This window comes from Hydra viridissima, unplaced genomic scaffold (assembly GCF_058129835.1).
Source record: "Hydra viridissima isolate aposymbiotic clone 2 unplaced genomic scaffold, HvirCarnegie_v1 scaffold_10, whole genome shotgun sequence".
Taxonomy (NCBI): domain Eukaryota; kingdom Metazoa; phylum Cnidaria; class Hydrozoa; order Anthoathecata; family Hydridae; genus Hydra; species Hydra viridissima.
Genome location: NW_028324309.1, coordinates 14,083,996 through 14,105,730, shown reverse-complemented (window position 1 = coordinate 14,105,730; position 21,735 = coordinate 14,083,996). Strand labels below are relative to the sequence as shown.

The 21,735-nt window shown below is 32.5% G+C and overlaps 4 protein-coding genes across 5 annotated transcripts in view; all 4 read right to left on the bottom strand.

Moving 5' to 3' along the window:
• LOC145181174 (procollagen galactosyltransferase 1-like) overlaps positions 1-21,735 on the bottom strand; it is a 381,403-nt gene that overhangs the window by 328,531 nt on the left and 31,137 nt on the right. The window lies entirely within an intron of this gene.
• Positions 1-21,735, bottom strand: part of LOC145181173 (glycogen [starch] synthase, muscle-like) — a 361,885-nt gene that overhangs the window by 309,013 nt on the left and 31,137 nt on the right. The window lies entirely within an intron of this gene.
• LOC145181181 (non-structural maintenance of chromosomes element 4 homolog A-like) overlaps positions 1-21,735 on the bottom strand; it is a 227,620-nt gene that overhangs the window by 174,748 nt on the left and 31,137 nt on the right. The gene's annotated exons all lie outside the window — the stretch shown is intronic.
• Positions 1-21,735, bottom strand: part of LOC145181172 (protein zer-1 homolog) — a 207,822-nt gene that overhangs the window by 154,950 nt on the left and 31,137 nt on the right. The gene's annotated exons all lie outside the window — the stretch shown is intronic.

The window sequence follows — 21,735 nt, the reverse complement described above, 5'->3', positions numbered from 1 at the left end:
ACGAAGGAATACTTCGTTAAATGCGTCTCAAAGTTGCTTGAAAAAAACAAAAATGAGTACCGCCGGTATAAAATATTTACTTCTACTAACCTTGACAAAAATAAGATTTCTACAAAATCAAGACTAATAGAAAAATTTACAAAAGCTCAAATAAAACATAGATATATCAAAGAAACACGAAATAATATTAATCAACTAGGTAAATGTCCCGCCAAGTAAATAAATGTAACAAAAGCTGACCCAAATTTGGCTCTTAATAAGACCCGGCCATTATTAGGTCACTTTGCCCTAGGTAAAATCTAAATTACTTTTTAAAGTAAATTACTTTCACATGACTTACTTTTGAATTGATTTACATAGATAAAGAAAAAGTAAATAACATTTTTTATGTTAATTACTTTTACTAGTAGTAATGAATTACTTTAACAAGTAAAAGTTACGCATTTTTAAAATTAACTTTATGTAAATATTTTTTACATGTAATATATTATTTTACTATGCTACTTTTTAAAAAATGAATTACTTTTAAATGTAAATATATTTTATCATTTAATCTAAGTTATGTAAAATAATATTTGTTTAAAAGTAACTTTTTAACATCAAAGTAAGTAAATGTGATATCCCTAGTAGGTTTGCAGGAACTAAATATAAAAACTTTAATCAAATTACAGCTTTTACAGCTTTACTAGTTTTTCGTCATTCGGAAATTAATTTCCAATTAGTTTGCGATGGAATGTTTGATTGCGGAGGGAATTTGCGAAAATCCATATCGGTTTTTACAGTTAATTTACTCTTTTTATAGATTACCATCCCAATTTAATCAAATACCTTGACTACTAGGACTTGCGGATTCTGGGACATTGATACTTTTCCATACTTAAGGAATTCAAGATGGCGTCGTGTTTTTTTTAATTTTCTGCAATCATGAATTGTGCATTGTGATTTATAGAAATACCGCATCAGTATTTTTATAATATAGTGATTTGCTATAGTTAAGGTTTTCAGTATGACATCGTGTTCTGAGTTTATATTTAATCATCATGTCCGAAGAGTTGATCATAGTCGATAAATGTAAAGCACGGTTTTAGTTTGTAGTGTCCAATAGCAAATGTTCTGTGAGTGCCATCATTCATTCGTATCCTCTTGTCGTCGTCAGCGCTGAGTGCGACTTTGTTGATTTCTTCGGTGTAAATGTTATGCTGATGTGATCGGATAACGTTCATGGCTGTATGCTTTTCTGTCTTGTTCATTAAGCAGTCGTAGTAGTCTTGATGAGTGATGTGTTTTTGAACGACTTTCTTTTTAACGCCTTTGCATTTTTTCTCTTCTTTTTCATAGGTTTTGTATGAGTAGAGTTTAGGACGAAGTCCAACAAACTCTTTAATTTGCTTACCTGCAGTTTCATCTTTGAACTTACCTATAACCTTTTTATTTTTAAACCCAGCGTCAAATGCAAAGTTTTGAACAGCAGGATGATCTTTTGGAAATTCGCTCGTGTCAAATTTAGCTTCAATATCGTTAGCAATGTCTTTGTAAAAATCATCCGTTTCGATTTCATAGATGAGCGAGTCAGTATCAGTCATGAGTAATTTCGCACGATCTCCGTATTTAGGTTTGATATAGTCGTAATGATGCTCAAACATGAGAATTTTGCTTATGTCTAGAACGCTCAGTCCTAAGTAAACAGGTTTGTTGTAAAAGAGTTTTGTTCTTTTCATGTGAACTGCAGTAAGGTTTTCATCAAAAATGGTATTTCTATCATAATTAGGCTTTCTTGACAATTTTAAGACTTCTTTTCTTGTGGTAACCAGTTTAATATCAACATGCTTTCGAATATTCTCCATGGTTTTTCCAAAGACAGAGTTATTCATGAGTTTAAAGAATTCTTTTTCAAATTCGTTTTTAGCTTTTGCTCTTAATGTGGTGTTGAGGTCAATGTATTGTTTCATGAAGGGTTCTTCTTCAAAGGTAATACCTCGATGAATTTTGGTAACGATCAATCCAAGTCGTTCATAGAGTTTTAGGTTTTCATGATAAATGACGTATTTTTCCTTGTTGTTTAAATTGGGAACGAGCTTGGGTACTTTTCCAATGGTTAATCTTTCAGGAGCTAAAGGATAGTCGTTGTGTAAATCGTGTAGGCTTTCGGGATAGGTTCAATCGACTTCGAGAATACAAGGCATGGATTTCCAATTTAAAAGTTCCTCTTCAGTCATCCATCTAAATCCTCTAACAGGAAGAGGTTTGCTCATGGCCCATCCATAAAGATTATTGGCGTCTAAATACTGAATGAATTTCGAAGGTTGTGAAGGATCATAATCACTCATGTATTTGTTGTTTGCAGTTCCATGTCGTTTGCTGATCATGCAAATTCCGCCACGTATCCCTTTTTCTATCATATTGAGCATATCAATATCAGACAGAAGCTCTAACTGAATTCCAGTTAGTTTTAACATGCCGTCCCAACCTAAACCGGGTGAGGTGTAATACCAAGCAGGGTCAAGCTTGTAATGGGTAGAACACACGTCTCTGAAATTTTCAAAGATATCAGCAAGTATTAAGACGTCAGACATGTTGTACAGTTCTTGGTAATCTTTAAACATTTTACAATCAAATACCTTCCAAACGTTTTGAGCATGTGCATAGTCTTCAGAGCTTATTCCCTCATCATTCAGTTTGGAATAAAAGGCTTCAATAGGAGGTAATTGCGTTTCAGAGAACTTTTCAATCGAGTTCACCCAGTCATAAGGGTAAATGCCTTTTTTTCTTAATAAATCAAACTTTTCCTTTTCAGGATAATATTGAGCAACGTTTTTGCATTGATCATCGGTGAGATTTTTAGCCAAACTTTCTAAACTACCAGCCATGAATCTGAAGCTATCAATAAACCTTAGCTCTTTCCATATTTCCTTTAGTTTACCTTTCTTATCAGTAAATTCTCTCACTTTGATTTGTTTAGAGAAGCTGATGTATTTTTCTTCATTGTTGGGTATGCAATTGAGCTTTCCACCTAATTTCTTGATGAACAAATGACTGTCATAGCCGGACAAATTATGTAAAATGATGGGTATGAATTTTGGAAGTTTATAATTCAAGTTGCATTTGTTATGAGCAGCACCACGATACTTTCCAGTCAAATGACAGTGATCCCACACTTTATCATCGTTAAGGTCTTTTTCGCAAATATGACACTCGGTTGCATCTTTAAAATTCTTTTCGTCCTTATCAGTAACCACTTTCTTTTTTATTAAATCAATCTTATCGAAAATCTTTATAAGATCTGATTCAAGCATGGTTATAAACTTTTGAGCCACATCGTCATCATCGCTTTCTGCTGTGTACTTGACTGGTTCTCCTTTGTAAAGGCTATCGTCAAAGCATTTGATGTAATAGCAGAAGGAGCTTGGTACATGCTTTTGATATTGTTTGGTGTATGACTCTTTATTATTATATTCAGTGTTGTCCTCGATGGGTTTGATGAAACTTTCAAAGTCTGCGTATACGACGTATGGAACTTTCATACCCTTTTGATAGTTTTTAAACTGAACGGTTGTTCCTTCTTTAGGAAGCTCGATTCTTACTGCATCGTTGTCATAACAATAAGGTTGATGCTGTTGAAGCTTTTCTTCCTGGTCATAGCCTTGCAAGCAATTTCTGCAATAATGTTGTTTTCTTTTACCTTTTGATGTTTGTGTAGACAATAACCGACTCAAACTTTTAATCACGCAATAATGGTCAGTGTCTTCGTTTGAAATAAACAACAAATCAATGCAGTGCTTTCGATCTACAAAGTTAGATATTCGCAAAGGGTAAGGTTTTTTACTTTCATACCCAAAGACGTTGATGCTAATAGTTGGATTATTCTTTTCAAACTTGTTGATTTTATTAAGCTTGACAGGAAACTCCATTCCATCCCAATTCAGCTCTTCTGATTTTAAAATAAGATCATTGTCAATTCTTTCGTTATGCGTATTTTTCAGATTCAACGCTCGAGTGACTGACCATTTAAAGCATTCATTGTCCTCGTTTTCCATGTTGATGATCGCCTTTTTGTCTTTCAGCTCTTTAGACAGCTCCATATAGGAAGAACCGCTGAGAGGCTCGTAATCAGTAAAGTTAATATCCATCCTTAAAATCTTAGACAGGATACTATTAGATCCTAAAGCATTGTATTTAACACTACTTTCCAAAACTTTCTCTTCCATCTCACCCATGAGCTCTCTTACATTTGTAGCTGCTAGAATAATCTCCGATCTTGATGAAAAGCTTGCTTCCCGAGTCACTTCTTCACCAGTCATCATGCTTACAGATTTCATTTCGCACGTTAAAATAATTCTTACTCTGGTGTTTCTCTCCCCTTCCATGGTTTGAATAGCAGACTCTCTCACCAAATTAAAAAAGGATGCAATGTCGTTATATCGAGAAGAAGGTCTATAAGAAAATTGTCTCACAGAACTCTCCGCTGAATGCTCAGTCATTTTAAACTTTACTGTAAATGGTTTTGGCTTTGGCAAGGGTTGCTTATATACTGTTTTTGATACAAGTGATTTGATAGACTGTATCTTTTTATCGATTTGTTTCGCTGATTTGCTTACCTGATTCTTAACCACTTCAGGAACGTAAGGTTCTATCCATTCTTTAATATCATTAAACTTAGTTTTAACATAGGACGCCACACTTTTTGCAGCTGACGTCATAGTTGAAAATAAACCAGGTCTTGGTGCTGGAACCGGTATAGGTGTAATAACGTTTGTTGAATCTATAACCGGTGTGTTAAGAATAGAGGGTTCATCTCTTGTCACCTGATTTTGCAAGAGAGTAGAAGGTTCGAATGAAATCAAGTCGCTAGACCTTGGTCTTGGAGCTGGAACAGGTCTTTGAACCGCAGGACGAGGAGCAGATACAGGTCTTTCAGGACTAACAACAAACCTTACTTTTGTCGGCTTTATTGAAACTTTTGTTGGCTTTACAGAAACTTTTACAGGTGGTTGAACAAACCTAACCACGGTAGGTCTTACATTAACAGACAACGGTCTTGCCTCAGTCGTTCGTCTACGAGTAGCAGGTCCATACCCAATGATAGGTCTTGTTGTTTTAATAGCCTCAACAAGCTCTTCCCTAGTCATTCTGGTATAGTCTTTTATAGCTCTTTCTTTAGCATCTCTTCTTAATGATGCCATTGATACTTTTTGATCTTTCACACTTTTACTTTCCATTTTTATTACGGAAAGATTTTTCTTTATGTCACTTTCAATTTTTCGCTCTTTGGCGGTAGTTTTTGCTTTTTGCTTTTTAGCATCAGTTTTATCACCCATTTTATTAAGGGAAAGAAAATTTTTTTCGATGCATTCAATTTTTCGCTCTTTAGCAATTAATTTTTTTGAAGAATGGAGACTCATTTTATCTCTGCCGTGATTTTCTTTAAGTCAATTCAATTTTTTTAAATCTTGGCACACTGTCGGCATCTTCGAAAAGTCTTCCGCGAAAAAATTATGATGGTAACCATGACAACTGTTAAGACATTTTTTTTCAATTCTTAAAAAAGAATTAAAAAGGATCTTAAAAAATACAGAGAGGATCTTAACGTCTATTCTTATAATCTGGTAACACAAGTTCTGCCAACTTACCTTCTTTATTTATATAATATTTTATTTTAAGTATGTTTACCGTTACCCCATTTTTTGTAATTTCTACTTTTTCATCACCCGGCTTGTATAATTCATATCCGCCAAAAAATTTATCTTTTGAAAATTTGCTTTGAATATTACCCATCTTTTTTAATCGTCGTCAATTATTTTACTCGAATTCAATTTTTTAAATCTTGGCACACCTTCAGCATCGTTTTTCAAAAAGATCACGTAAAGACCTGCATTAAATGTTTTAAGGCCTTAGACTCTATGATAAAGATCACACCAAGAAATTTTTTAACATGTTAAAAGTTAAAAAATCAATTTTGCTGCTTTTTACGTTTTTCAAGCTTTTCAGAATTTAAAAATTCAATCTTGATTCCATCATCCACCTTTCCATCTCGACGCTCTAAATATCTCCATCCACGTCCAGTCCCTGCCATCGCTTTGTAAAGAGACTTGTATTCAGTCACCTCACCCGTTTCAATGTTGGTTATTCTCACAGTGATGGGTTTTTTCTTAACTAAACTAAGCCATCCCCATTTTGGATCAGCAGGTTTTTTTTCTTTTGGAGGAGGCTTTACTTTTTTTTCTTTTGCTCTTTCCAAAATCTCATCTTTACTGATCAAATTATTTTCAACCGCAAGCATCATCAACGTTATTAAATCATCTGCTGTTTTACTAACACCGTTTTCATTCAACAAATTTTTCAAATACGATGTTGTATATCTCATTTTATTATACCAAGATTTTTTTTAAGTCAATTCAAAAATCATGATTCTTTAGAATGTTTACTAATGACTGGTCTTGTGTTTTTTATTGCTTTCACAAGCTCATCCTTTTTCATTTCCGAGTAACCCTTTATCGCATGGCTTTTACCTAATTCACGCAATTCTTTTACCGTTTTGCTATCCATTTTTATTCAGATTAAAAACTAATAAACAGCAGTCATGTTGGTTCCGTCTGAAACAAATTTAAGCAGTTTGTCAGAGATCACCACTGCAAAAATAACGGTATTTGCAATAGTTGAAGTTCGAAATTTAAGGTTTACCACTAATTCAGCTGTTTCCGACGCCACTCTTTCTTTTTGCTTGCTGATATCCACAAAGAACAACGGATATAATTTTATATATTCAAGCAAGCTTAACCCAGATTGACAAACAAGTTCATTTGTGCCGTAATATTTTTCATCAAAAGAGAACGCATCTGAATAAGCCATGACCACTCTCTTTTCTCCAAAATTCAAGTCGTAATTGTAATTTGGATACTTTATTCCATTAACAGTCACGTAAAAATTGCTAACATCACAATGGTCGAATAGTGACGGATTAACTGTTTGACTGGAATTTCTGTTTGTCTGAAGTCCGAACAAGATAAATCTTGGAATGCTTTTGTCAGTAACTCTTCCAAGCGACCAGGTAAATTCTGTTTGACCGGCTGGAATAAGCTGTCTTTCACATTTGTTTGATTTATAAGCCACTTGAATGGGAATTTTTTGAGCTATTAAATTCATGAAATCAGTCTTTTTCGAAATATCCAATTCAACGCGAGGCATATAAAGTCTGAATTTTTTAAGGTTGATCATTCCTGCACTAACGCTCTCCGCTCTATAAATCGCATCATCACATTCTTTCTTTGTAAAGGTGATGGTATGCCTAAACCCATAAACAACTTTGTCATAGGTTTCGCAAAATCCAAAAATGTGTTTCAACGGAATTTTAAACGAAAAAGCTCCAACGGATGTAGTGTCTGCAAACAAGTGGTCTCGTCTAACATTGAATCCTGAATTTCCAACAAGATTTGACGTATCCATATACCACATCTGTTTTAATCCATCAGCAAACTGAAATCCATAAGGATATTTCATCAATCCAAGTATGGTGGTGGCTGGACCTGGATACATCATTCTTTCCACTTGCTCTCCCGACAAGTCATAAGTCACATCATTAAACAAATACATCAAAGCGTTGTTCACCAGTGCAATGTTGTCTTTAGCATCATAAAAGGTTCCATCGCTCTTTTTCAACACTCCTTCAATAAGAATGTAAGCCTCTGATGGTACTGTTTGAATCGATTGACAGTCTATCTCAAAAGTGATCGTGCCTGAAGAATTTAAATCGAGATTGGTTGGAAGATACTCAAAAAAATCAACTTTTTCAATACCAATATCATACTCTGGGTTCTCAGTAACTCTTAATCGCTCAGTACATATCATTTTTTTATATAATAAAAAAAATTATTTAATTCATTTAAATGTCTCTCATTGCAAGTCATCGCAACAAAATGCTATCTTCATACTATTTTCATGCCCTGTCCCATTTTCACCAGGTCTTGGATTCGAATCGCGTTCTTTTTAGACATTTTATTACTTTGAATAGATGAACCAGTCTTTAATTTCTCAATGGTCTTTTTACCTTTATCAATAGCTACATCTCTAGCAGTGGAAATGGCTGAAAGGGCTAACTCTGTCCCAGCAGATTTTGCAGCTGTAATCGCTTCTTGTCCAATTTTACTTGTTGCAGCATTTTTAAGCAAATTCACTGTTGCTTTTGACACACTTGACGCAGCTGCTCTTTTTATGAAATTTTTAATCATGTCTACAATACCACCTCCTCCAACAACGTTCTTTTTCACATATCTTCTTTTGTTCACAATGAGCATTTTTTAAATAAAACACTTTTTTTAAATAATTTTATCAATAGCCTTCATTAACGATTTATATTCCTCTTTATAAATCTCCCCCTGTCTCAACAGCTCATCGCAAATAGCAACAGCCACATTTCTTGACTCTTTATTCCCAGCATGCCAAGCAGCAATACTCAATTCAAGCTTTTCCACAAGAGCATTTGGATCGCTCGGAAGTATAATCACACCACGACCTTTTTTACCTTTTTCAATACGCATCATTTTTTCCCAAATAGGAGCAATAAGTTGTTGATACTTTGGTCTTCTTGATGATTTCGGTTTATGCGGTTGCGAATCAGATCTTATAGCATCACTGTCCATTAAAATTTTTTCATAATTTTGCAAATCTTCATTGGTATAGTTCTTTGGTATTGTTAATTCAGTCATCAGTTCCCAAAGACCTTTTGTTCCATTATACCTTTCACCACCGACAATGATATCATTTCCATCTATTTCAACCTCCATTTTTCCAATGTACATTTTATCTCCAACTTTGTTCACTTCGAAAGGTCTTTTCTTTTTTTGATCGACTGACAGGCTTTTGATCATCTTTTCATTGCTATCAATCAGAGGCTTGTAAAGCTTGCTCACATCAGCTTGAAAATTAACATCTGAAATGTTGTCATTCACGCTGTTCTGATAAATCCTCTTTCGTCTGTCATTAATTTCTTTCACAATTTCATCCCTTTTATTCAGGTCTTGTATTTTAAAGAAAAACATCTTTTTAAAATACGTGGAAAAAAAACATAAATTGGTTTTTACGACTACGTTGATCCTTTTTTAAAATACGTGGAAAAATACATAAATTGGTTTTACGACTACGTTGATCCTTTTTTAAACAAATTGTTAAACGTTTGAATCGCGTCTTCTCGACCTTTTTGGATCAAGTTTTCTTTAGTAACTTCATCTATTCCCTTTTTGGTTTGGTTCGTATTTCCACCGTCAAGGATTTAAATTTTTGAAGCTCCCCAAGAATCAATTGAAACTCTGAATCGCTTATTTTTCCGTCTATCAACGCTTTGGAAATGTGCTCGCTGATGGTGTTCAATTTCGACTCTGCCAACACTTTGATCTTTTCATGCTTTTCCGCTTTTAATGCTAGTTTTTTGTTGACTTGTCCTCCCACAATGGATAAAAAGCCCATGCCAATAGCCACACCTTCACACGCAATCGCTACTGGACTGGCAATAATGGTTGATAAAAGACCAATTCCAGTCGCACCCAATGCTATACATAATCCTTGCATCACATTGTCCACATTCGAAATGATCCTAAAGACACGATGGTACTTTTTGCTCAGATGAACTCGCTTTGCTTTTTCACTCTCTATCTCTTTCTGAATCTCGCTTATTTTCTGAAGACGGTAAACATGCCCTCCTTCTTCTATAGGAGCTGATGGAAGAACTGGATAAAGTTTTTCATTCAATATTTCCATTTTTTATTAATAAAAAATTATTTTAAATCAATGTAATTAATCTTACAAAGTTTTTCTCCTTTTTTAACAATCACGTCCTGTTTGCTGTTACTATTCACGTCCATAATAACATCATCTACAGACTCTGAAATAATAACTTCGTTTTTTCTATAATTCAATTGATCAGTAATTTTATTCATTAATGTTATCACTGCAACACCTTTCTCCAAATTCAGCCCAATGGATAAAGCTATCATTGTATGTGAGAGAGCAGCAAATTTAATGTCTTTCTGAGCAAAAATCTCATATTGTTCGTTAACGTTGAAATAAGGTGGATGATCTAACGTTTTCGTAGACACAATAATGTTACTCGGTCTTCTTTCCTCCAACTCTCTAACTCTCTCTTCCAAAATTTTTAATTGCAAATCCAAACTATGAACTTCTGCTGATGCAACATTTCTAAAAAACTTGTGAGGAGCATGCATTTTACATATTAAAAATAAATTTTTAGATCATTTTATTCCTCACATGTAAAGAATAAAATGATTATCGTTTTTAAGCAGCAGAAGCACACACCCTATATTTATCCTTTTGAAAACCTTCAATCAACGCTTCAATCTTTAATCTATTTCTTTTCTCCTCCTCCGTAGTTCTGAGTCGTCTAATAATTATTTCACGTGGTCTAATAATATGTTCTCTCTCATCATCTTCAATGTAAATGGTGAAGTTGTTTACTCCCGTTTCATTACGCATATCTTCTAACAATTCATTATATATATAATCATCATATTCATTTTGTTCTTCAATACTCATCGCATTGTAATCTAAAACTACAGGATCATAATAATCAGATTCATTGTAAGGTAAATCTTCAGGATCGTCATCTTCAGGGTCAACCAACATAGGCCTATTGTAAGGCATATCCTCAGCATCAGAATCATCGTCTAATGCATTCACATCATCGTCTTCGCTTTCATAGAGTTCATCGCGCTGATCTTCTAAAAATTCATTATCTAACATACTCATTGTTATTTTTTATATGAAAAGAAATTTATTTAACTCAAAATTCAAAATTTTTTTCTTGTCATACAAAAACAGCGTGTCTATTTTTGCAAACTTAACAATTCATTATTATCTACCCATGAATTAAACGAGTCTGGATATCCCAACCATTTGACTAACGACTTGCTCTTGGTTTTGCGAATGATTTTTTCAATTCTGAATATGTCTTGATGCGTCTTTTGCATCTCCTGCTCGTAAAAGGTGCCTTGAATTTCTTCACCGTTAGCGTCAGCGATTTTATACGTGGGTGGATTCGTATGCTGAACATTTGACACTGTAAAAACCTCTTCAGTCCATCTCGGTGTATACCCTTTTTCAAAATGAGACTTCTTTTTTACGATCCTCACTTGATCACCCATTAAGAATTTCGGTTTTGCTGGTAATGTTTGATCCTTTCCATACATATTCCACCATACCCTACCTTTATTCTTTTCATCGCTGGCCTCCAATGGAGTCATTTTGATGGAAGAGTGCTTTGTGTTGTTGTAATTTTTCACCATCTCATCTAATACGTCAATATATTTATTGGTATTGTTGGCTGAAAAATATTTAAACATTCTCTCTTTCATCGTTCTGTTCCATCGCTCGACAACAGAACTTTTTTCCTCGTTTTCAGTGGAGTATAATTGCACACCCAACGCTCTCACGTGCTTGTTGTAAAACTCTTTTCCTTTATCTACCCACAATTTGACGCATTTTCTTTCTGTGAAAATCTTTTTCAAAGCTTCAGCCACTTCAAGACCCGTTTTGCTTTTTAACGGAACGATCCATCCATACTTTGAAAACACGTCAATCACCATGAGCAAATATTTTACACCGTTGTTGAATTTTGAAAACCATTGCATGTCCACCAAATCTGCAGCCCATATTTCATCAATGTCGTTTACAATCACCCTTCTTCTTTTAAAATGATGAATCACCGGTTTATGAAGCTCCTCTGCAAGCTGGTCTGTCCATTTCAAATCACTTACACCCAATCCGAATTTAGCTTTGGCTTTGATGATGGGTTCGATGATTTTTCGCTCGCTTATTTCTTTTTGAGTAGGATTTTGTATAGAATCCATTTCTTCAAGCATCATTCTATCTGCTAAATTTCTGTTTTGCTTGTCGTTAAAATACTTGTAAGCTAAATCGTGGTGATATGCAGCATTGTCCACTCTGTCTACCGGTTTGCTCCAATCTTGATACATGTCCGTGGAAGTGAGTCTTTTGTCTAAATTGGTTCCAGGCCCTGCAAAGTTCATACCTGGAACGTGCATTTCTCCTGGAAACTTTGCCCATGGAAGCTTTATTTTTTTTGAAAAATTGTTGATCGATTCCACCAAGTCTCCTCCGCTAAGCGCATGCGCAGAAACAAATTTGCATTTTGTTATCCCACAAGAGTTGCAAGTCCCTTTCAACATAGACCTATTGTTTTTTGTGATCTCGTTTTTCAAGTGAATGGTTTCAGTCTCTCTTCTACACTTAACACAGTACATTTTAACATATATAAAAACTTTTTAAATATAAAAAATGGAAGTGATGAAATTGTCGTGTAAAATTGGAAAAACCAAAAGAAACAACAGCAAGCTTTTACCGAGAAGCATTCGAGGAATCATCGTTGGAAAGTCTGGATACGGAAAAACAACGTTGCTGCTCAATTTACTGCTCAGACCTGGATGGCTCGATTATAACCGCTTGCAAGTGTTTGGAAAATACAAAATACTCAAAAGATCATTCGAAAATAAACTTCCTAAAAAGGATATTGTTGATTTGTTAACGGATGATGTACAAGACGAAATGGAAAAATTGAATTTAATCCATGAAGATGTTATTAACGATCTTTCAAAAAAATATTCCAACAATGATGATATGGAATGTCAATTTTTCGAAACAGCAGACGATGTACCTGAACCTGAAGATCTTGATTCATCCAAAAACAATTTAATGATCTTTGACGATTTGCAATTGACTAATCAAAACAAGTGTGAAAAATATTACATCCGAGGAAGACATTCTAACGTCGACTGCTTTTACCTCGCTCAAAACTATTTCGAGATTCCAAGACATACCATCAGAGAAAATGCTAACTTTATTTGTCTCTTTAAACAAGACCAAAAAAGTGTTAATCACATTTATCAAGACCACGTTTCCTGCGATATGAAAATAGAAGAATTTAAAGCTTTTTGCAATCATTGCTGGAATGAACCTCACGGATTTGCCGTCATTGATCTCTCTTCTAAAAAGAACGAGGGAAAGTATCGAAGTGGGTTTGATGATTTTTTATTTTTCTAAAACAATTTAAAAAATAATTATTATTTTAAAAATGACAGGTATAATCATCGATGTAGATGGAAAATCAAGTGTTATCACCACTGATTTTTTGGATAAAATCGTTTTTGACGAAGGAAAAAGTTATGAAATGGCTTTTCTCGGTCTTGAGACTTACAACAGCATTCCAAATGTAAACAGTAAAAACAATTCTTTCAAATACAGCATGAACAATGGAGCCCATTGGGAGAACATTATCATTCCATCAGGAAGCTATGACATTAAAGGCATTAACAATTATTTACAAAAGACCGTCTCAAACACAATAAAATCAGCTCAACGTGGAAGTTATATTATTGCAAATAAAATTAATTACTCTCCAGATAACATAAAAATCGGATCCAATTTAAACACTTTAAAATCAACCATCACACTTGGATTGAATTATATGATTGACTTTAATGTGGATAACAGCATCTCTTCAGTTTTAGGATTTACTAAAAGAAAATTAAATTCCAATTCCGAATACGAGTCGGATCATATCGTTAGAATTTCAAGCATTAACACCATCAGAATCGTTAATAACGTTATTGGATCATCCTATATTAATGGAACCCAACTCAATTGCATTTACTCGTTTTATCCGAATGTTAGTCCTGGCTATAAAATCATCGAGAGACCAATGCATTTAATTTATCTTCCTGTTAAACTGTTTGAAATTTCAACAATGGTTACTCGCATCATTGATCAGAATGGAGATTTGGTTGATTTTCGTGGAGAGGATATTACATTACGATATCATATTCGAGAAGTGAAATAAATAATTTTTAATACATAAAAAAATGAGCAATTATCAAAATATCAAAATTAATATCTCGCAGAGCCAATCTGATAAAATTAAAAAAGCCATTCAAGAAAAAACCAATACTAGCATTAAGCTTTCTCATCAAGACTTGAACGGTAAACATGTTCTCGCTATCACTAATGCGCAATTGAATAAAATTAGAAAAGCGTATGAAGCTGGTAAAGGAGTCACACTCAAACTGAGCAAAAGACAATTATCATACAACTCAACCATTGAAGGTGGATTCATCGGAGCTCTTTTACCGTTATTAGGTATGATAGGCAGCACTCTTGCTACAAGAGTAGTTCCAGCTCTAGCTACTGGATTGTTAGCAGGTGTAGGTTCTTCTGCTGGCTCTGCTATGGTTGATAAAATTGCTGGGCGAGGTCTTTTTTACATGAGCAAAAATGGAAATGGAATGAAGATAAAAACTTTAGGTGGAGAAGGATTGTTTATCACCCCATGGACTAAAAATGTTCACGGTGATGGACTCTTCATTAAAACTGGAAAAGGCTATCAATCTATTGGATCTGGCTTATTACTCGGACCCAACTCACCCTTTAATAGCATACCCTTTTTAGGTGCTATTCTATGAAAATCGCTTGTTAAAAAATTCGGATAAACTTTTTAAAAAATTAAAAAAATGATCGACTTTCAATGGATTGACGTAGAAGGAATTGTTTTACCTAATGAAGCTTTAACTAACTTTCAATTGATAAAGGCTGCTAAACAGTTAAAATTAAAAAACTTTCGAGGCGTGTTTGTCAGGGATGAGTTACCAAAAAAGCCAAGAAAAAAAGAATGTGGAATTGTCAACACAGGAGATTCTAGCACAGATGGGTTTCATTGGGTCTGTTGGTATAAAGACGGAGACAAAAAATATAGCTTTGACTCTTATGCTCAGCCTCCTCTTGTTGAGCTCATTGATTATTTGAAAAGCCCAGTTTATTACAACAGCGAGAGAGTTCAGTTTGGTGATACGTCTTATTGTGGTCATTTGTGTCTTTACATCTTAAAAAAATTGAATGAAGGTCTTGACTTTCAAGAAGTTATCAATACCTTGTGGTGAAATTTTTAAAGAATAAATTTTTTTAAAAAATAACAAACCATGGAGAATATTCGAAAGCATGTTGATGTTAGGCTTATCACTCATCAAGACTACTACGACTGCTTAATGAACAAGACAGAAAAGCATACAGCCATGAACGTTATCCGATCACATCAGCATAACATTTACACCGAAGAAATCAACAAAGTCGCACTCAGCGCTGACGACGACAAGAGGATACGAATGAATGATGGCACTCACAGAACATTTGCTATTGGACACTACAAACTAAAACCGTGCTTTACATTTATCGACTATGATCAACTCTTCGGACATGATGATTAAATATAAACTCAGAACACGATGTCATACTGAAAACCTTAACTATAGCAAATCACTATATTATAAAAATACTGATGCGGTATTTCTATAAATCACAATGCACAATTCATGATTGCAGAAAATTAAAAAAAACACGACGCCATCTTGAATTCCTTAAGTATGGAAAAGTATCAATGTCCCAGAATCCGCAAGTCCTAGTAGTACCTTGTATTATTAGAAATACTTCGTATTTACAGTGAAATCTCGTGATAAATCATCGAATTACATCGTACCTCGAGAAACCTCGTAAAGGTTTTTCCGATAAATAACCGTACTTTATTTTGACCATCAGTCGCGTATTTTTACGATGGAAAGTAATCCAGTTACGCACTTTTGCGTAAAAACCGATGCATCGCTATCGTAAATCTCGTAAATCTCCTACGAGATTCCCGCCGAGTCCGATGGCGGGATGCTCTAGTTTCCACGAGAAAATGTAAGTATAACATAAGCGGTTTTTTTATCAGCATATTTGAGGTGATTCTTAAAGTATAAATTGAACGCAAATTTTTTGTAGAGCAGATTTTTAAATGAGTAAAAAGAAAGATTTCAAAATTGTAACGTTGTGCTACCTGCGAAAATACTACAAATGTATATAATAAAATTTAAATAACTTTTTTAATAAACATTCAAAATATTTCAACAAGTATTCAAAATGTTCATAATTAAACTCAGTTTAAAATGATATATAAATATTAATTATTTCCTATCCCATTGTATCTTTTTAGATGAAGTTCTATGAACTTCTCTAACGACCTAAGTACTATTCGGATCAGATTAAGCATCGGCGTTACCGCACCGGCGGTAAAAAAATTTCGGTAAAATGCGGTAAAATGCGGTAAAACGCGTAATACGCATTTTTACCGCAGTGCGGTAAAAATGCGTATTACGCACTTTTACCGTATGCGGTAAAAATGCGTATTACGCATTTTTACGCTTCCTTGTAACAGAAGACGGTAAAATTGCGTAAAAATGCGTAAAATCGGTAAAAATGCGTAAAAATGCGTAAAATGCGTAAAAATGCGTAAAAACGGTAAAATTGCGTAAATACGGTAAAACTGCGTAAAAGCGGTAAAAATCGGTAATTTCGGTAAATTGTGATAAAAGTTTGTATAAGCGGTAATTATTATGGTAAAAAACTACTTTGTTTTTATCAAGTCAGATAGTTTTTAAATAATTAATTACCCTCTAAAATTAAATTAGTCTCCTATATAAGCTTGACAAAAGTCAAGAAAGACTAACAACCTCAAAGTTCTTCAGTGATCTGATTAGCATACCAAAATCACTACCGAATCCAACCATCTTCAAGAAACAATGTCTCTTTGGAATTATTTTACCAAGCTAGACAGAGAAGAGGATAACATCTCTGGCTCTGGCAGAAAATCAGGATTTGCTGAGTGCAATAAGTGCAAAAAAGTGATTAAGCTGTCTCAAGGTAGCACCAGTGGAGTTAAAGCTCATTTAAAGTAAGTGTTTTACTATAATTTAGTATATTTTAAACCACTGATCTCAAAATATAACTAGATAGCGTATTCTATTGTTGTTTTCGAAAAAATATTGAAGCAAAAATTGGCCTTCCAAGATGGTGGCGATCAGAGCTCTTAGCGGTGAACCGATGTACATCTAATAAGACTATTGCAATATGAAAGAAAATAATTAAAAAGTTTTGAAAGAAAAACAAGACAATGAAACAAATTTTTAAAAAGTTTATAGAAATGAAATGATTTTAAAAAAATTAGACAATTAAAGAAATTGTTAATTTAAATGTTAAAGTTCAAAATATTCGATATAATTTTTTTATGTGCAATTTACGATTAAATTAATATTTATGTATAACTTATGTACCTTTTAGTTCTTAGTTACCCAATACAGTGTGCTAGAAGGTTGATAACACAACTGAATGGTAAGCGGCAGTGGTGTCTACCTACAATTTTGACAAATTTTATATTTTCAATAACGCAACATGCAGTTGTGCTACTAACCTTCTCAGGGCGTGTCTAGGGGATGTCTGCTACGTCGCTGGACATAACCAAAATATGTATCTTTATATATTTTTTCACAACTTCAATATTTTGAATAAATATGATGCGTCGGTAGATAAAAGCAAACAGAGCGAATAATTATAGCAAACTAAAGCAATAATTAAGCAAACTATACAAGGTTAATTGTTCGAACGGATGGTAAGAAGTTATTAATCCGGGATAACAGTTAGATTTACGATTTGGTATTTTATTATAGCGCTTTTCAAATCGAGAACGGTCTAAAGTTTATTAAAAAACAATTTATATATTAAACGGAGGTTGTTTTAATTTTTGACTTAAACAAATTAATAAAAAACTTGAATGGACATACCTTTTTTATTAAGTTATAAAGCACTTCATTTTTTAAATATTTTCTTTTGTTAATTTAAAAAAAATAAAAGTTATTATTTCTTAGAGAACAAATTCCGGACTTCCATTTCAATTACACCCTTAGTAAAGTTTTAGTCAAATTCTTTTGATATTTATCAACAGGAGGAGAAGACTACAGTTAACAACAAGCATATATTAAAATATATCAATGGACATCCCCAATTGTTTTATACAAAGCTGTGTATCTTTTTAATTACTTGCATTTTGAACAATATAAAAAGATTGTAAGGGTTTTAAACACTAAAAATTAGATTCGGACTTACGTTTGTACATACACTAAGCCGTCTTACCTCATATATGCGTTTCTCAATGAGGAAGGGGGGGGATGCTAAAATTTAACATTTTTGGGAAGGGGTTAAAATTGCGACTTATCCAAAAAAATTCCTGTACAGGCCCCTGCTTCTAGCACAAGCATTGGGTAGTTAAGAACTAAAAGGTACATAAGTTATATTGCAAATGCTCATTATTTTAAATTAGAGATTTCTGCACAAGTAAACAAATACTTTTTCTTCACTACTATTAAACAAACTAAATTGAAACAAACTAAAATTAAAACTCCTACTTAGTTTTACTGAGAATCTGTATTTTATCATATGTGCCCATAATTATGAAAGTGGTCTAAGTCAAAATTAAAAAAAAAATGAATTTATCACTTATTTCACACGACATGATTTTAAACTAAATATATTCAATGTAATTTTTACGATATCGTCAAAAATGAACCTTTAAAAAGTAGTTGTAATTACAACGTTATACGGAATTTTTAATTTATTCAAATGCGAATCATTAAATATCTCGAAATAAGAAATATGACTTAGACCACTTTCATAATTATGGGCTCATATTTATTCTAAAAAACGAAAAGCAGAAAGTTAACATACAACAAGCTATTGTAAGAATATGTTTTGTTAAATAAAAAAATATTTATACTTGAAGTTTATGTAATTATGTAATATTCCGTTATTTTTATGAAAAAGTCTTATGCTAAACAAAAAAATAGATTTTTATTTGAAACTTATCAATATTTGAGCTTAAGATATAAAATTTGATTATCATTAGTTTCTTAATTTTCATATAGCCGTTCGTTGTATCCGCCGCCTTCTTGAGAGGCCAAAACTGGCTTCGAAAAATTTTGCGTTTATATGAATAAACGAGCTGGCCCGGATAGCGATCCGGGCTAGTTTGTTTATTCATATAAACGCAAAATAAAATTAAGTTGAAATAAGGACAACGTCGAGATCTCGGTAAACGGGCTGGCTCGTTTGGCGAGCCAGCCCGCTTTCCATATAAAGAGGCCCTAACTCTAAATTTCCACCAGTCAACAAAAAAATCTATTAAAATGGCTGCCCACAGTTTAAAAACAGAACCTCTGATCACGTGGTATTAGTTTAAACTTTTATAGCATTTGTTTAATAAGACTGTACTTCAGGATAAAGTAACTACTTCACGCGTTGACAAATTACTAAACAAATTACACCAAGGTAAAGGAAATTAGTTTTCGGCACGAACAGATTTTCATCATTTTTTCAAGATAAATATTTGTAAATTTGGGAACTTTTTTCGTGTAAACAAAGTCTGTCAATGATAAAATAGATCTGTATGGATAATTTTAAAATGACCAATAAAAGTATAGCGAAGTATAAAAAAGCTTAAATTAAATTTTTTATTAAGATCTGGTTTCATTCAACTCCTTGGTCCTTCATTCACCAGCCTTATTTTTGTGTATTTTTTTAGTATTTTTTCCGACATGTCGCCATTTTTTGCCTCGGCTACTTTATAAGCTCCATAACGATGGCTCCGCGCAAAATCGGACTATCTGCAATCTCCGCGGAAAACAAATTTGGCATATCTGCAATCTCCGCGTAAAACAAAATAGGACTATCTGCATTTTTGCCAGATACATTTTTGGACTATCTGCGTTTTTCGGGTGCATAAATTTTTGGTGGTGTTTCTTTAAATATTTGAAGTTTTTTATAAAATTCTACAATTTTTTAAATAATTTTTAAACATTTATTAATAGCGATTATTTAAACACAAAACCTTGATCATAACTTGATTAAGTTTGTGAGTAATCAAGTAGTTTTAGTTAAGATAAATATGTTAAAAATAACTTATGTTATTGTTAATAATAATATAGCATATGTAACAAAACATTGTTATGTTACATACTAATTGCTAAATTCATCATACATACTTTGTCAATTTTATTTAGCCTTGTTGTTGTGACTAATAAGTTTAGATCAAATTAAATTCTTGTTATGTTATGTTGCAATGTTGTTAAGTGGTCTTTATACACAAGATCTGCATATAAATATATACAGGATGTCTGCGAAATCAGGGAAATGCCAGGGAATTCGGATATCTTCAAAATAATCAGGGGATTATCAGAGAAATTAGGTTAAATTTTAGAAAAATCAGGAAAGATGAGTCTTTATCAAACTTATATAACTTAAATAAGTTGTATATAGTTCACGTAATCTAAAAGTTTATTTGGCAGATAGTTTTATGAACTTCTCTTGATATATTTAATGTGGGTTGTATTATTGTTTATATTTTTGCAGTTGAAGAGCATTTTTCTAAACGAGAAATAGGTAAATATCAGGGAAAAGCTAGGGAAGTCCAACTTATAATATTGGCAGACACCCTGTGTATATATATATATATATATATATATATATATATATATATATATATATATATATATATATATAAAACTATGTTAGTGTATTCTATAAATAGAGTGCTCAATGGTCTTAAAGAGCAGAGCAGTAATAAATTAGTAAAAACACTTATCTAATTTTTTCTTCCACAACTTGTTTCACCATCAATAAGTAATCAGGAAGGTTAACAAATTAATCATTAGTTAACATGTTATATATTAACCTTATATATTTATAAACTTATCTTTCACCATCACTAGGTTCATCAGACTTCCTGATGAACCTACTGATGGTAAAACAAGCTGTCAAAGAAAAAATTAGATAAGTATTTTTGCTAATTTATATATATATACATACATATATATATAAATATATATATATATATATATATATATATATATATATATATATATATATATATATATACACATATCACAATAATTTTGTGTATATATAAATATATGTATGTATATATATATACTATACGTGTATATATAAATATATGTATGTATATATATAAATATATGTATATATATATATATATATACATACATATATTTATATATACACATATATATACACACACGCATTTATAAATATATATATATATATATATATATATATTGTAACCTAGATCGTAACTAACAAAATTATTGTTATTAACCTATTTTTGTTCATTAAGCAATCAAACTATGTGGAGTTTTCTTTGTTGTCTACTTAAAACCATTCTTTTTTGGAGATGCCACTTAACTGAACACAAACTAGTTAAAAACTCATGCATGAGTATTAAACATTATGGTTTCCAACTTTTCTTAAACTTGGTTTATCAATAATTAGGATCAAAATCAAACTGAATCTAAGGTTCAGTTGGATTTGAGCTCTAAACCATTAAACATTGGTTTAATCAGATGTCACCTCAACTGCAGTGATGATCAAACAATTTTGGTCCAATTATATCTGATAATTTTTTTATATCCAAGACTTTGGGATGTAATGATATATAAAAAAGGGTTGTAATTTTTTTACTATGATAGTAATAACTATGATACAATCAAAAATAGCTGTATTTTTTCTATAAAAGAATAATTACAAAATAACAAAAAACTGCTGTTTTAAATAAACATATCCTTAACTTGCACATTGATCTGAATATCAGGCTTTTATTACTTTTACAGTATACCCAATATAATAAATTATCACATTTGTAATAGACAATATTAATTACTTGAATTTAAATTATAGTCACATTTAGGTAACTTTTAACTTTAGAAATTTTAATTTAACATACAAACACAACTTATCTAAAAACATCTATAATTTTGTAGTCCTAACATATTTTTAAGATCTAACATATTT